Below are 13,065 nucleotides of genomic sequence, written 5' to 3'. Positions count from 1 at the left end.
TCCCTTTTGCCTCCAAACTCCTTGAGCGTATTGTCTACAACCGCCTTACTTCCTTTCTTTCCTCACACTCACTGCTTGACCCTTTCCAGTCTGGCTTCCGTCCTCTCCACTCCACTGAAACTGCCCTTACAAAAGTATGCAATGACCTCCATGCTGCTAAATCTAAGGGACACTACTCTCTACTTATTCTACTTGATCTCTCTGCTGCTTTTGACACTGTGGACCATCCTCTCCTACTGCAAATCCTTCACTCCATTGGTCTGCGTAACACAGCCCTCTCTTGGTTGTCGTCCTACCTTTCTGACCGTTCATTCTCTGTCTCCTCTCATGACTCCACCTCCCCCTCACTTCCACTAACTGTAGGGGTACCCCAAGGTTCTGTCCTTGGTCCTCTTCTCTCTCTATACGTCCTCACTAGGTAAGCTCATTTAGTTCTTTTGGTTTCCAATATCATCTCTATGCTGATGACACTCAAATCTATCTTTCCTCTCCAGACCTCTCCCCTACTCTCCTCACTCGTATCTCCAACTGTCTCTCTGCTATCTCTTCCTGGATGTCCCAGCGCTTTCTTAAACTTAACATGTCTAAGACTGAGCTGATCATCTTCCCTCCCTCCCGCATAACCTCACCTCCTACAATCTCATTATCTATTGATGGCACTACTATCTCCTCTACCCCCCAAGTGCGCTGTCTTGGAGTAATCCTTGACTCCTCCCTCTCCTTCAAACCACACATTCAGCACCTCTCACAAACCTGCCGTTTTCATCTAAAAAATATTTCCAGGATCAGACCCTTTCTGACCCAGGATGCTACTAAGACTCTTATCCACTCACTGGTCATCTCCAGACTGGACTACTGTAATCTCCTCCTGACTGGCATTCCTGACAAATACCTCTCTCCACTCCAATCTATCCTCAATGCTGCTGCCCGGCTCATTTTCCTCACCAAATGCACTACGTCCACCTCTCCTCTCTTACTATTCCTTCACTGGCTCCCCTTCCCTTTCAGAATCCATTTCAAGCTTCTCACACTTGCTTACAAAACCTTCACCCACTCCTCTCCCATCTACATCTCTGATCAGACTCTCCACCTCTCTACAAAACTTCAAATGGGCTCTCAAGACCCACTTCTTCACCAAACCCAGCCAAATCTCATCCTAAACCTCTGTTCCACGCTCTCTATGTACCCCATCTGTCTCACCCCTGTCTGTCTACCCCTCCCCTTTAGAATGTAAGCTCTCATGAGCAGGGCCCTCTTCCCTCATGTGCTTACTCTTTTCTTACTTTAATAATCTTCAGCTGCACCAAATCCAGCAGTCTTCTGCCACCTGATACTTATTCCAGTGTCATCTGCTGATGTAGCTATGTTTATTTACCCTGTACTTGACCTATATTGTCATCAACTGTAAGTTGCCGTTTTCCTGTTTGATTATTTGTTTATGTACTCTGTAATTTGGTGCTGCGGAACCCTTGTGGCGCCATATAAATAAAGGATAATAATAATAAATAATATAATATATAGCAGTACGGTACAGTAGGCCACTGCTCTACCTACCTCTGTGTCGTCAAGTATACTATCCATCCATACCTGTGGTGCATTTTAGAAAAAAAACATATCTCGGCAGAGCAATCTATATATCCATCATTTTTCAGACAGCAACAGTGGGTATTGTAATAGTCTCCCAATCCATCACTTTTATAGGGTTACATGCATCCACATGCTACAGCCTGTCTCAATAATTTTACTGTCACGGTGTGTGTGTTTGTGTTTTTATTTGGGTATTTTTTGTTGTTGTAGAACTACAGGTACCAGCGAGCCCGTTATTTCCCCGCCTGCTGGTACTTGAGGTTCTCCAAGTACCAGCAAGTGGGGGAGGCTTGCTGGGCCTTGTAGTTCCACAACAAAAAAACAATATTCTTTTTTTACACATATGGCTATCAGCCCGGCACCCACCACCCAGGGGTGCTGGGGACAGCCTCGGGCTTCACCCCTGGCCCTTGGGTGCCTCGAGGGGAGGAACCTCTTGATTTAAGGGATCCCCAGTCCTCCAGGGAACCCCGGCCAGGGGTGACTAGTTGGAGGGGTAATGCCAGGGCCGCAGGGACCTACATAAAAGTGTCCCCTGGCTGTGGCATTATCTCTCTGGCTAGTGGAGCCCGGTGCTGGTTTTAAAAATATGGGGGACCCCTACATCTTTTGTCCCACGTATTTTTGGAACCAGGACCCGTCTAAGAGCCCGGTGCTGGTTGTCTAAATACGGGGAACCTCTGTCCAATTTTTCCCCCAGTATTTAAATAACCAGGACCGGCTCAAAGAGGCTGGTTATACTAAGGAGGGGGGACTTCACACATTTTTTTTAACCCATTCAGACCCTTCTCCTTTAAGTTAATGGAAGCCCTGGACAACAAAATTGCATTCATGTCCTCCTCCCTCACCCTTCCCAGTCCCAAACACTCATTTTTTTTCTTTAAAAATTTATAATATATCACAAGAACAATGAGCAGGCAGGCAGCGGGCATTGGCAGCATCGGACTGAGATAGAAATTAGTGGTGGAGGGCTGGGTCAGTTGATTGTGGGAGAGTTTGTAAGCCATTGGCGGTGGCAGTGGGTATCGGCTCAGAGGCAGTAGCGGGCATTGGCTAAGGGTCATCGGCAGGATTCGGCGGACATTATGGCTGTAGTGCCTCACTAGCCACTGACCTCACCGCACGCCACTGTGGGACAGATGTAACATGCAAAAAGAGGTAGATTTTGGGAGAAGGAATGTCCTAGCATAACTGTTAATTGCAGTGTAATACTGTAATTCAACTGTGCAGCATTTGTGGCTAAATGTCAAAGAAGCCAGTATTTACCCTGCATGCAAAACAATAAATGTATTTGCACATTCCTCCCAACTAACCCAATTTTTGCAGGACAGTCACTTTTTTTGGGAATGTCCAGCGAAACAAAACAACCCCCCCCCCAATGTCCCATAGTCATGGGGAAGGGGGGGGGTGGAAGGCTCCCTGTAGCTTGTTGCTCTGCAAATATGCACATTGTGGGTAATTCAGACCTGATCGCTAGGGTGTGTTTTTTGCATCCCTGTGATCAGGTGGTTGCCGCCTACAGCGGAAGGGAAAATTTGCTGTGCAGGTGTGTGATCACATGTGCACAAGAGCTGCACAGCTCAGCACTTACTCAGCCATTGAGGTGACGTCACAAATCCTCCCACAAAACGCGGGGTCCCTCCAGTGTTTTTCCGGACACTCCTTAGAAACATTCAGTTGCCACCCACACAAACACCCTCTTCTTGTCAATCTTCTTGTGATCTCCGGACCGTCGCACCTACGCATTGTGGCGCATACGCATGTGCAGTGCAGACCTGATTGCCTGCTGGGTGAAAATAAATTGAAGCGATCTGGTCTGTATAAGCCCCAATGTCTATTCACGGGAGACAGAGGGGCTGGGGCATGGTCAGCAGCTCACAGAGCACCTATAATGACAAAAATGGGAGACATGGCTCATGATCGCGATATACCTGCGAAGGTACGCCCTCTACTGATTGACAGGCAGAGGCATTCGCATTTTCTGCGGGGCACCCGGAGAAAATGTAGGCACATGCACAGGATGGACCCTGCGTATATGCCCCCATCCTCTTCATAGTTTTTGGGGTTGGAACGAGCAGTGTGAAAACATCAATCGATGGGGGTAATTCCAAGTTGATCGCAGCAGGAATTTTGTTAGCAGTTGGGCAAAACCATGTGCACTGCATTTACGAACAGATGATTTTTTATATAAATTTTAAAATGTTAGTAAATGTGTGTTTTTTTCAACCTGGAAGCCCAACATCGATTAAGATCGATCTTAAATAGACCCCTGGGTTTTAAGGATAACCATGGTTGAGTCCAATGGTTAATTCACATTGACCGAAGTTCTAATTAAGTAGTGATGTGCACCGGAAATTTTTCGGGTTTTGGTTTTGGGTTCGGTTCCGCGGCCGTGTTTTGGGTTCGGACGCGTTTTGGCAAAACCTCACCGAAATTTTTTTGTCGGATTCGGGTGTGTTTTGGATTCGGGTGTTTTTTTCAAAAAACCCTAAAAAACAGCTTAAATCATAGAATTTGTGGGTCATTTTGATCCCATAGTATTATTAACCTCAATAACCATAATTTCCACTCATTTTCAGTCTTTTTTGAACACCTCACACCTCACAATATTATTTTAATTGGTATTTGGTACCGGGGACACAGTACCTCAATCAAGTCTATAGTTGGCTCTGAAATCAGCATTAAACTGGATCCACACTTAGATTATCTGTCCAATTTTTTTTTCTAGTTGAAACAAAATTATGCTAATATGTGGCAGCAAATGACAATTGACCATTTGCTCCCAAACACTGGAAAACATCCAAAAATGGTCATTTAGATAAATTGGTTAAATCCATTTCATTTAGCTAATTTATCCAAACTACCTTTATTGTATCTTTGTGGGTGAATGATGTGTGGGTCAGTGTTGAGGGTGGTGGAGGAGATGGGTAATAGGCACAGCAGGGTGTGGACAGTCAAATAGTGTGCTTAGAGGTGCAGATAAATAGGGATATCTAATAATTCACCCACTATTCTATAGAATTATTAGATATCCCTATTTATCTGCATTACTCACCTAACACTCAGCATTTATCTACATGCTGATGCTATTCATAGCACTTAGCTTGCAAGTATTTTACCCATAAGGAGACACATTAGATGTTCCCTCTCTTTTCATTAAAGACGTCCCCAGCAACCATACTGTACTATACTACAACAGGAATAATTACTGTGGGGGATTATACCATTTGATCTGGAATAAAGGGAAAATATTGTGGAAAGAGTGCTGTAAGTGTATGATATGTAGAACTATTGCCAGGTTCTGACATTTGTCAAGTGAATTACTAATATACATTCAACTAATATTACATAGTGTCCAGTAATTCAGTATCAGACTAATTGATATAGTCAATTTGGATCAATAATAAAGACACAACACAGGTAGCGAACCTTGATATTAATAAATGTATTTCCATTTATTATATATGGTAATTACATTATACAAACTTATTGTACTTTATTTCGTGTTTAGACAATTTTAACGAATTTATTAAAAGTTAATTTTTAAATCATCATTTGTGCGCCAGCAAAAGAGACATTCTTTTCTCTTCTCCTTTCCTGCATAACATTACTTGTCTCTGGTAGCACCCCCGAACGTCCTACAATTAATATTTAATATAACTGATGGACATTTATTGGGGCCTTTTCATACAAATATTTAGAATTTAATAGCTGGTGCAGAACACATCCCCTTCCCCCCATTCCCTGTATATCTGGATTCACCAAGGAAATGCTGATACTGACTCCAAGAAGAAAGGGAGTCTCTTCCCTATGAAGGTGAAGCCTTGTTTGGCGACGGCCTAGTTAATTTGATCTCGGCAGCTCCCGCAGGTAAGTCAACCTTCTTGCACTATGTTCAATCTCAACGGATAAAGACGCATCATTATCTGATGCAGTCATTTCGGCCCAATAGATATGCAAGAAGAGGTGGACGTAGTGCGTTTGGTGAGGAAAATGAGCCGGGAAGCAGCATTGAAGATAGATTGGAGTGGAGAGAGGTATTTGTCAGGAATGCCAGTCAGGAAGAGATTACAGCAGTCCAGTCTGGAGATGACCAGTGAGTGGATAAGAGTCTTAGTAGCATCCTGGGTCAGAAAGGGTCTGATCCTGGAAATATTTTTTAGATGAAAACGGCAGGTTTGTGAGAGGTGCTGAATGTGTGGTTTGAAGGAGAGGGAGGAGTCAAGGATTACTCCAAGACAGCGCACTTGGGGGGCAGAGGAGATAGTAGTGCCATCAATAGATAATGAGATTGTAGGAGGTGAGGTTATGCGGGAGGGAGGGAAGATGATCAGCTCGGTCTTAGACATGTTAAGTTTAAGAAAGAGCTGGGACATCCAGGAAGAGATAGCAGAGAGACAGTTGGAGATACGAGTGAGGAGAGTAGGGGAGAGGTCTGGAGAGGAAAGATAGATTTGAGTGTCATCAGCATAGAGATGATATTGGAAACCAAAAGAACTAATGAGCTTACTTAGTGAGGACGTATAGAGAGAGAAGAGAAGAGGACCAAGGACAGAACCTTGGGGTACCCCTACAGTTAGTGGAAGTGAGGGGGAGGTGGAGTCATGAGAGGAGACAGAGAATGAACGGTCAGAAAGGTAGGACGACAACCAAGAGAGGGCTGTGTTACGCAGACCAATGGAGTGAAGGATTTGCAGTAGGAGAGGATGGTCCACAGTGTCAAAAGCAGCAGAGAGATCAAGTAGAATAAGTAGAGAGTAGTGTCCCTTAGATTTAGCAGCATGGAGGTCATTGCATACTTTTGTAAGGGCAGTTTCAGTGGAGTGGAGAGGACGGAAGCCAGACTGGAATGGGTCAAGCAGTGAGTGTGAGGAAAGAAAGGAAGTAAGGCGGTTGTAGACAATACGCTCAAGGAGTTTGGAGGCAAAAGGGACACTTTAAGTTTACCAAAACCATGAAATCTCCTTCCTCCGGACTGGAGATCACTACCGTGAGAGATTCCATCTTGAAATTGAATTTCTTTAGGTAGAAATTGAGGGATTTCAGATTTCAGATTGGTCTGACTGAGCAGTCCGGCTTCGGGACCACGAAGCGGCTTGAATAAAAACCTTCTCCCTGCTGACTAAGGCTGATTTGAACAATCGGTGAGGGGGAACGTCTTGAAACCCCAGTTTGTACCCTTGGGACACTATTTATAAAACCCACGAGTCCAGGTCCGAATGAATCCAGAACTGACTGAAGAGTTTTAGACGTGCCCCCACTGGTGCGGGCTCCTGCAAGAAAGCCCTAGCGTCATGCAGTGGATTTGGCAGAAGCAGAGGACAATCTCTGCTCATGCAATCTTGAAGAGGCTACAGACCTCTTCCCTCTTCTCCTTCCTCTACGTGCAAAGAAAGGGGAATCTTAACTTCTTCTATTGGGCCGAAATGACTGCATCAGATAATGATGCGTCTTTATCCGTTGAGATTGAACATAGTGCAAGAAGGTTGACTTACCTGCGGGAGCTGCCGAGATCAAATTAACTAGGCCGTCGCCAAACAAGGCTTCACCTTCATAGGGAAGAGACTCCCTTTCTTCTTGGAGTCAGTATCAGCATTTCCTTGGTGAATCCAGATATACAGGGAATGGGGGGAAGGGGATGTATTCTGCACCAGCTATTAAATTCTAAATATTTGTATGAAGAGGCCCCAATAAATGTCCATCAGTTATATTAAATATTAATTGTAGGACGTTCGGGGGTGCTACCAGAGACAAGTAATGTTATGCAGGAAAGGAGAAGAGAAAAGAATGTCTCTTTTGCTGGCGCACAAATGATGATTTAAAAATTAACTTTTAATAAATTCGTTAAAATTGTCTAAACACGAAATAAAGTACAATAAGTTTGTATAATGTAATTACCATATATAATAAATGGAAATACATTTATTAATATCAAGGTTCGCTACCTGTGTTGTGTCTTTATTATTGATCCAAATTGACTATATCAATTAGTCTGATACTGAATTACTGGACACTATGTAATATTAGTTGAATGTATATTAGTAATTCACTTGACAAATGTCAGAACCTGGCAATAGTTCTACATATCATACACTTACAGCACTCTTTCCACAATATTTTCCCTTTATTCCAGATCAAATGGTATAATCCCCCACAGTAATTATTCCTGTTGTAGTATAGTACAGTATGGTTGCTGGGGACGTCTTTAATGAAAAGAGAGGGAACATCTAATGTGTCTCCTTATGGGTAAAATACTTTCAAGCTAAGTGCTATGAATAGCATCACCATGTAGATAAATGCCGAGTGTTAGGTGAGTAATGCAGATAAATAGGGATATCTAATAATTCTATAGAATAGTGGGTGAATTATTAGATATCCCTATTTATCTGCACCTCTAAGCACACTATTTGACTGTCCACACCCTGCTGTGCCTATTACCCATCTCCTCCACCACCCTCAACACTGACCCACACATCATTCACCCACAAAGATACAATAAAGGTAGTTTGGATAAATTAGCTAAATGAAATGGATTTAACCAATTTATCTAAATGACCATTTTTGGATGTTTTCCAGTGTTTGGGAGCAAATGGTCAATTGTCATTTGCTGCCACATATTAGCATAATTTTGTTTCAACTAGAAAAAAAAATTGGACAGATAATCTAAGTGTGGATCCAGTTTAATGCTGATTTCAGAGCCAACTATAGACTTGATTGAGGTACTGTGTCCCCGGTACCAAATACCAATTAAAATAATATTGTGAGGTGTGAGGTGTTCAAAAAAGACTGAAAATGAGTGGAAATTATGGTTATTGAGGTTAATAATACTATGGGATCAAAATGACCCACAAATTCTATGATTTAAGCTGTTTTTTAGGGTTTTTTGAAAAAAACACCCGAATCCAAAACACACCCGAATCCGACAAAAAAATTTCGGTGAGGTTTTGCCAAAACGCGTCCGAACCCAAAACACGGCCGCGGAACCGAACCCAAAACCCGAAAAATTTCCGGTGCACATCACTACTTAATTAGAACTTCGGTCAATGTGAATTAACCATTGGACTCAACCATGGTTATCCTTAAAACCCAGGGGTCTATTTAAGATCGATCTTAATCGATGTTGGGCTTCCAGGTTGAAAAAAAACACACATGTACTAACATTTTAAAATTTATATAAAAAATCATCTGTTCGTAAATGCAGTGCACATGGTTTTGCCCAACTGCTAACAAAATTCCTGCTGCGATCAACTTGGAATTACCCCCATCGATTGATGTTTTCACACTGCTCGTTCCAACCCCAAAAACTATGAAGAGGATGGGGGCATATACGCAGGGTCCATCCTGTGCATGTGCCTACATTTTCTCCGGGTGCCCCGCAGAAAATGCGAATGCCTCTGCCTGTCAATCAGTAGAGGGCGTACCTTCGCAGGTATATCGCGATCATGAGCCATGTCTCCCATTTTTGTCATTATAGGTGCTCTGTGAGCTGCTGACCATGCCCCAGCCCCTCTGTCTCCCGTGAATAGACATTGGGGCTTATTCAGACCAGATCGCTTCAATTTATTTTCACCCAGCGGGCAATCAGGTCTGCACTGGTGAGTGCTGGTGAGTGCTGAGGGAGAAGCCCCGCCCCCTCGGCGGCGGGCTTCTGTCCTGCTTTAACTGTACAATTGGCGGGGGCTCATACATATATACAGTGCCCAGCTGTATATATGTTATATTTCTGCCAAAAAGAGGTTTATATTGCAGCCCAGGGCGCCCCCCCTGCGCCCTGCACCCTTACAGTGACCGGAGTATGTGAGGTGTATGGGAGCAATGCCGCACAGCTGCAGTGCTGTGCGTTACCTCAATGAAGATCATGAAGTCCTCTGCCGCCTCTGAAGTCTTCTTTTCTTCTCATACTCACCCGGCTTCTATCTTCCGGCTCTGCGAGGGGGAGGCGGCGGCTCTGGGACGGACGGCGAGGGTGAGATCCTGCGTACCAATCCCTTTGGAGCTAATCCCTTTGGAGCTAATGGTGTCCAGTAGCTTAAGAAGCAGGACCTTGCAACTCGGAGAGTAGGGCTGCTTCTCTCCCCTCAGTCCCTCGATGCAGGGAGTCTGTTGCCAGCAGTGCTCCCTGAAAATTAAAAACCTAACAAAATACTTTGTCAGAAAGCTCAGGAGAGCTCCTGAAAAGCACCCAGTCTCCACTGGGCACAGTATCAAACTGAGGTATGGAGGAGGGGCATAGAGGGAGGAGCCAGTGCACACCCAGAACTAAAGTCTTTCTTAAAGTGCCCATGTCTCCTGCGGAGCCGTCTATCCCCATGGTCCTTACGGAGTCCCCAGCATCCTCTAGGACGTTAGAGAAAATAGGATTTTAATACCTACCGGTAAATCCTTTTCTCTTAGTCCGTAGAGGATGCTGGGCACCCGTCCCAGTGCGTACTGTGTCTGCAGTTATTAAATGGCCCTTAACTCCAGAACATTTATGTGGAGACAACTTTCCCGACTTGACCATCTTCCTTGGACGTTTTCCCCCTGTGTGACTGCTCCCCAGCCTCGGAGGGTTGCATCCATGGTCCCTAGGATCCAGTCCTGGATCCCGAACCTTCGCCCCTCTAGGAGGTGAGAACTGTGCAGCCACCAATGGAGTGAGATTCTGGTCTTGGAAGACAGGATTATCCTCCGGTGCGTGTGTAGGTGGGATCCGGACCACTTGTCCAACAGGTCCCACTGGAACACTCTGGCATGGAACCAGCCAAACTGAATGGGCTCGTAGGCCGCTACCATCTTACCCAGCAACCAAATGCATTGATGGATTAACACTCTTGCTGGTTTCAGAATTTGTTTGACCAGACTCTGGATCTCCAGAGCCTTTCCACTGGAAGAAAACCTCTTCTGTGTCCAGTATCACTCCCAAAAACAACAACCGCGTCATTGGGACCAACTGCGATTTTGGCAAGTTTAGGAGCCAACTATGTTGTTGAAGAACTGTCAGGGAGAGTGCAATGTTTTGCACTAACTGGTCCCTGGATTTCGCCTTTATCAAAAGATCATCCAAGTACGGGATAATTGTTACTCCTTGCTTGCGATCACCCTGGTGAAAATCCTCGGAGCCGTGGACAGACCAAACGGCAATGTCTGAAATTGGTAATGACAATACTGAATTGCAAACCTCAGGTAGCTTGATGCAGAGGCTAAATGGGAACATGTAAGTAGGCATCCTTTATGTCTACCAAAACCATGAAATCTCCTTCCTCCGGACTGGAGATCACTGCACTGAGAGATTCCATCTTGAAATTTAATTTCCTTAGGTAGAAATTGAGGGATTTCAGATTTCAGATTGGTCTGACTGAGCTGTCCGGCTTAGGGACCACGAAGAGGCTTGAATAAAAACCTTCTCCCTGCTGACTAAAGCCGATTTGAACAATCGGTGAGGGGGAACGTCTTGAAACCCCAGTTTGTACCCTTGGGACACTATTTGTAAAACACACGAGTCCATGTCCGAATGAATCCAGAACTGACTGAAGAGTTTTAGACGTGCCCCCACTGGTGCGGGCTCCTGCAAGAGAGCCCCAGCGTCATGCGGTGGATTTGGCAGAAGCAGAGGATGATCTCTGCTCCTGCGATCTTGAAGAGGATGCAGACCTCTTCCCTCTTCTCCTTCCTCTACCTGCAAAGAAAGGGGAATCTTAACATCTTGCATATCTATTGGGCCGAAATGACTGCATCAGATAATGATGCGTCTTCATCCGTTGGGAGGGAACATAGGGCAAGAAGGTTGACTTACATGCGGGAGCTGCCGAGATCAAATTAACTAGGCAGTCACCAAACAACACTTCACCTTCATAGGGAAGAGACTCCCTTTCTTCTTGGAGTCAGCATCAGCATTCTCTTGGTGAATCCACAATGCCCTCCTATCCGAGACTGCCATGAAATTGGCCCGTGAACTCAAGAGTCCTATATCCCTTGCAGTCTCACGTAAGTATGCTGCAGTGTCCTTGATATGATACAACGTAAGGAGTATCCCATCTCTCCAAGGTATCTATATCGGATGACAAGGTATTCGACCAATTCTTGAATACTACTACTCACCCATGCACATGTAATGGCAGGTCTAAGTAATGTACCCTTGGTTACATAACTAGAAATAATGTAGCTTCCTGCATACGATCCGCTGGATTTGTGACAGGGCCCCGTGCAGAACAGGGGGTGACTCCCACTTTATTCTGTCCGCGGCGGGAAATGAATAAACAACCAGAATCCTTTTGGGGATTTGAAACCATCTTGTCGAGCTGGCCCAGACTTTCTCAAACAGAGATGGAGGAACGTTACATCAGCTTTCATTATATATCTATATATACATACATATAGACCCCTTTGTCAGGAACAGCAGGGTCTTCAGTGATTTTAATATGTCCTTAATATCCACAATCATGTACTGAATGCTCCTTGCCAATATTGGATCTAATCAGGAAACATTATGGTCGACATAGGAATCAGTATCCGTGTCAGTATCAGTGTGTAGTAACTGGGCAAAATAACATTTTTGCGACCCCGCGGGGCCTGAGGGAAAAGAAACATAGCCATGAACATCACATCTATTCTCTACGTCTGTGTCTGGGACACAGATTTATCCAACCTTACTCTGATATTACTGAAACTTTTACCCAGTCAGTTATTGGTGGTGCCAACAGGGCCACCATCATATGTCTGCATTCCTAATATAGTTTCCTCTTGGGAAAAACATTCAGCCATCGACATGTTGACACACATGTACCAAGTACCCACAGACACATCGGCTTATGGGGGACAGACCGTCAGTAAATCTGTCAGAGGGACAGAGGATTTTTCAGCTCACAATCCAGCGCCAAAAGTACACAGTCTGGGAAATTATAAACTCTATAGTGATAGACTTGTAATGCTCTAAAGATGTTCTGGTGAGGTGAGGAAGAAGCCCCGCTACTGTAATGGCGCGTATCTGTCCTGCTCAGAAATAATTAATTACGCTAGCGGGGTAAGGACAGTGCCCAGGCACTAATGTCCACTTTTTCCAGCCTTTTGTGAGGAATTTATGCTGCCCAGGGTGCCCCCCCCCGTGCCCTGCACCCTGCAGTGCCTGTGTTTGTGTGGGAGCATGGCGCGCAGCGTTCCGCTCGCTGCTCGGTACCTCAGAATGCCATCACTGGAGAAGAAGTCTTCTGTTCTTCTGCTACTCACCTGTCTTCTGGCTCTGTAAGGGGGTGACGGCAGGCTGCGGGAGTGTGCATCTAGGCGTACCCAGCGATCAGCACCCTCAGGAGCTAATGGTGTCCTGTCAGCCTGAAGCAGAGCTATTGAACTCACTAGAAGTTGGTCATACTTCTCTCCCCTAAGTCCCACGAAGCAGGGAGACTGTTGCCAGCAGCCTCCCTGAAAATAAGAAAAACTAACATAAGTCTTTTCAGAGAAACTCAGTAGAGCTCCCCTGTAGTGCATCCAGTATCACTGCGC

This window comes from Pseudophryne corroboree, chromosome 8, assembly GCF_028390025.1.
Source record: "Pseudophryne corroboree isolate aPseCor3 chromosome 8, aPseCor3.hap2, whole genome shotgun sequence".
NCBI lineage: Eukaryota > Metazoa > Chordata > Amphibia > Anura > Myobatrachidae > Pseudophryne > Pseudophryne corroboree.
The sequence above is the reverse complement of the archived record's forward strand: the minus strand, read 5'-3'. Positions refer to the sequence as shown.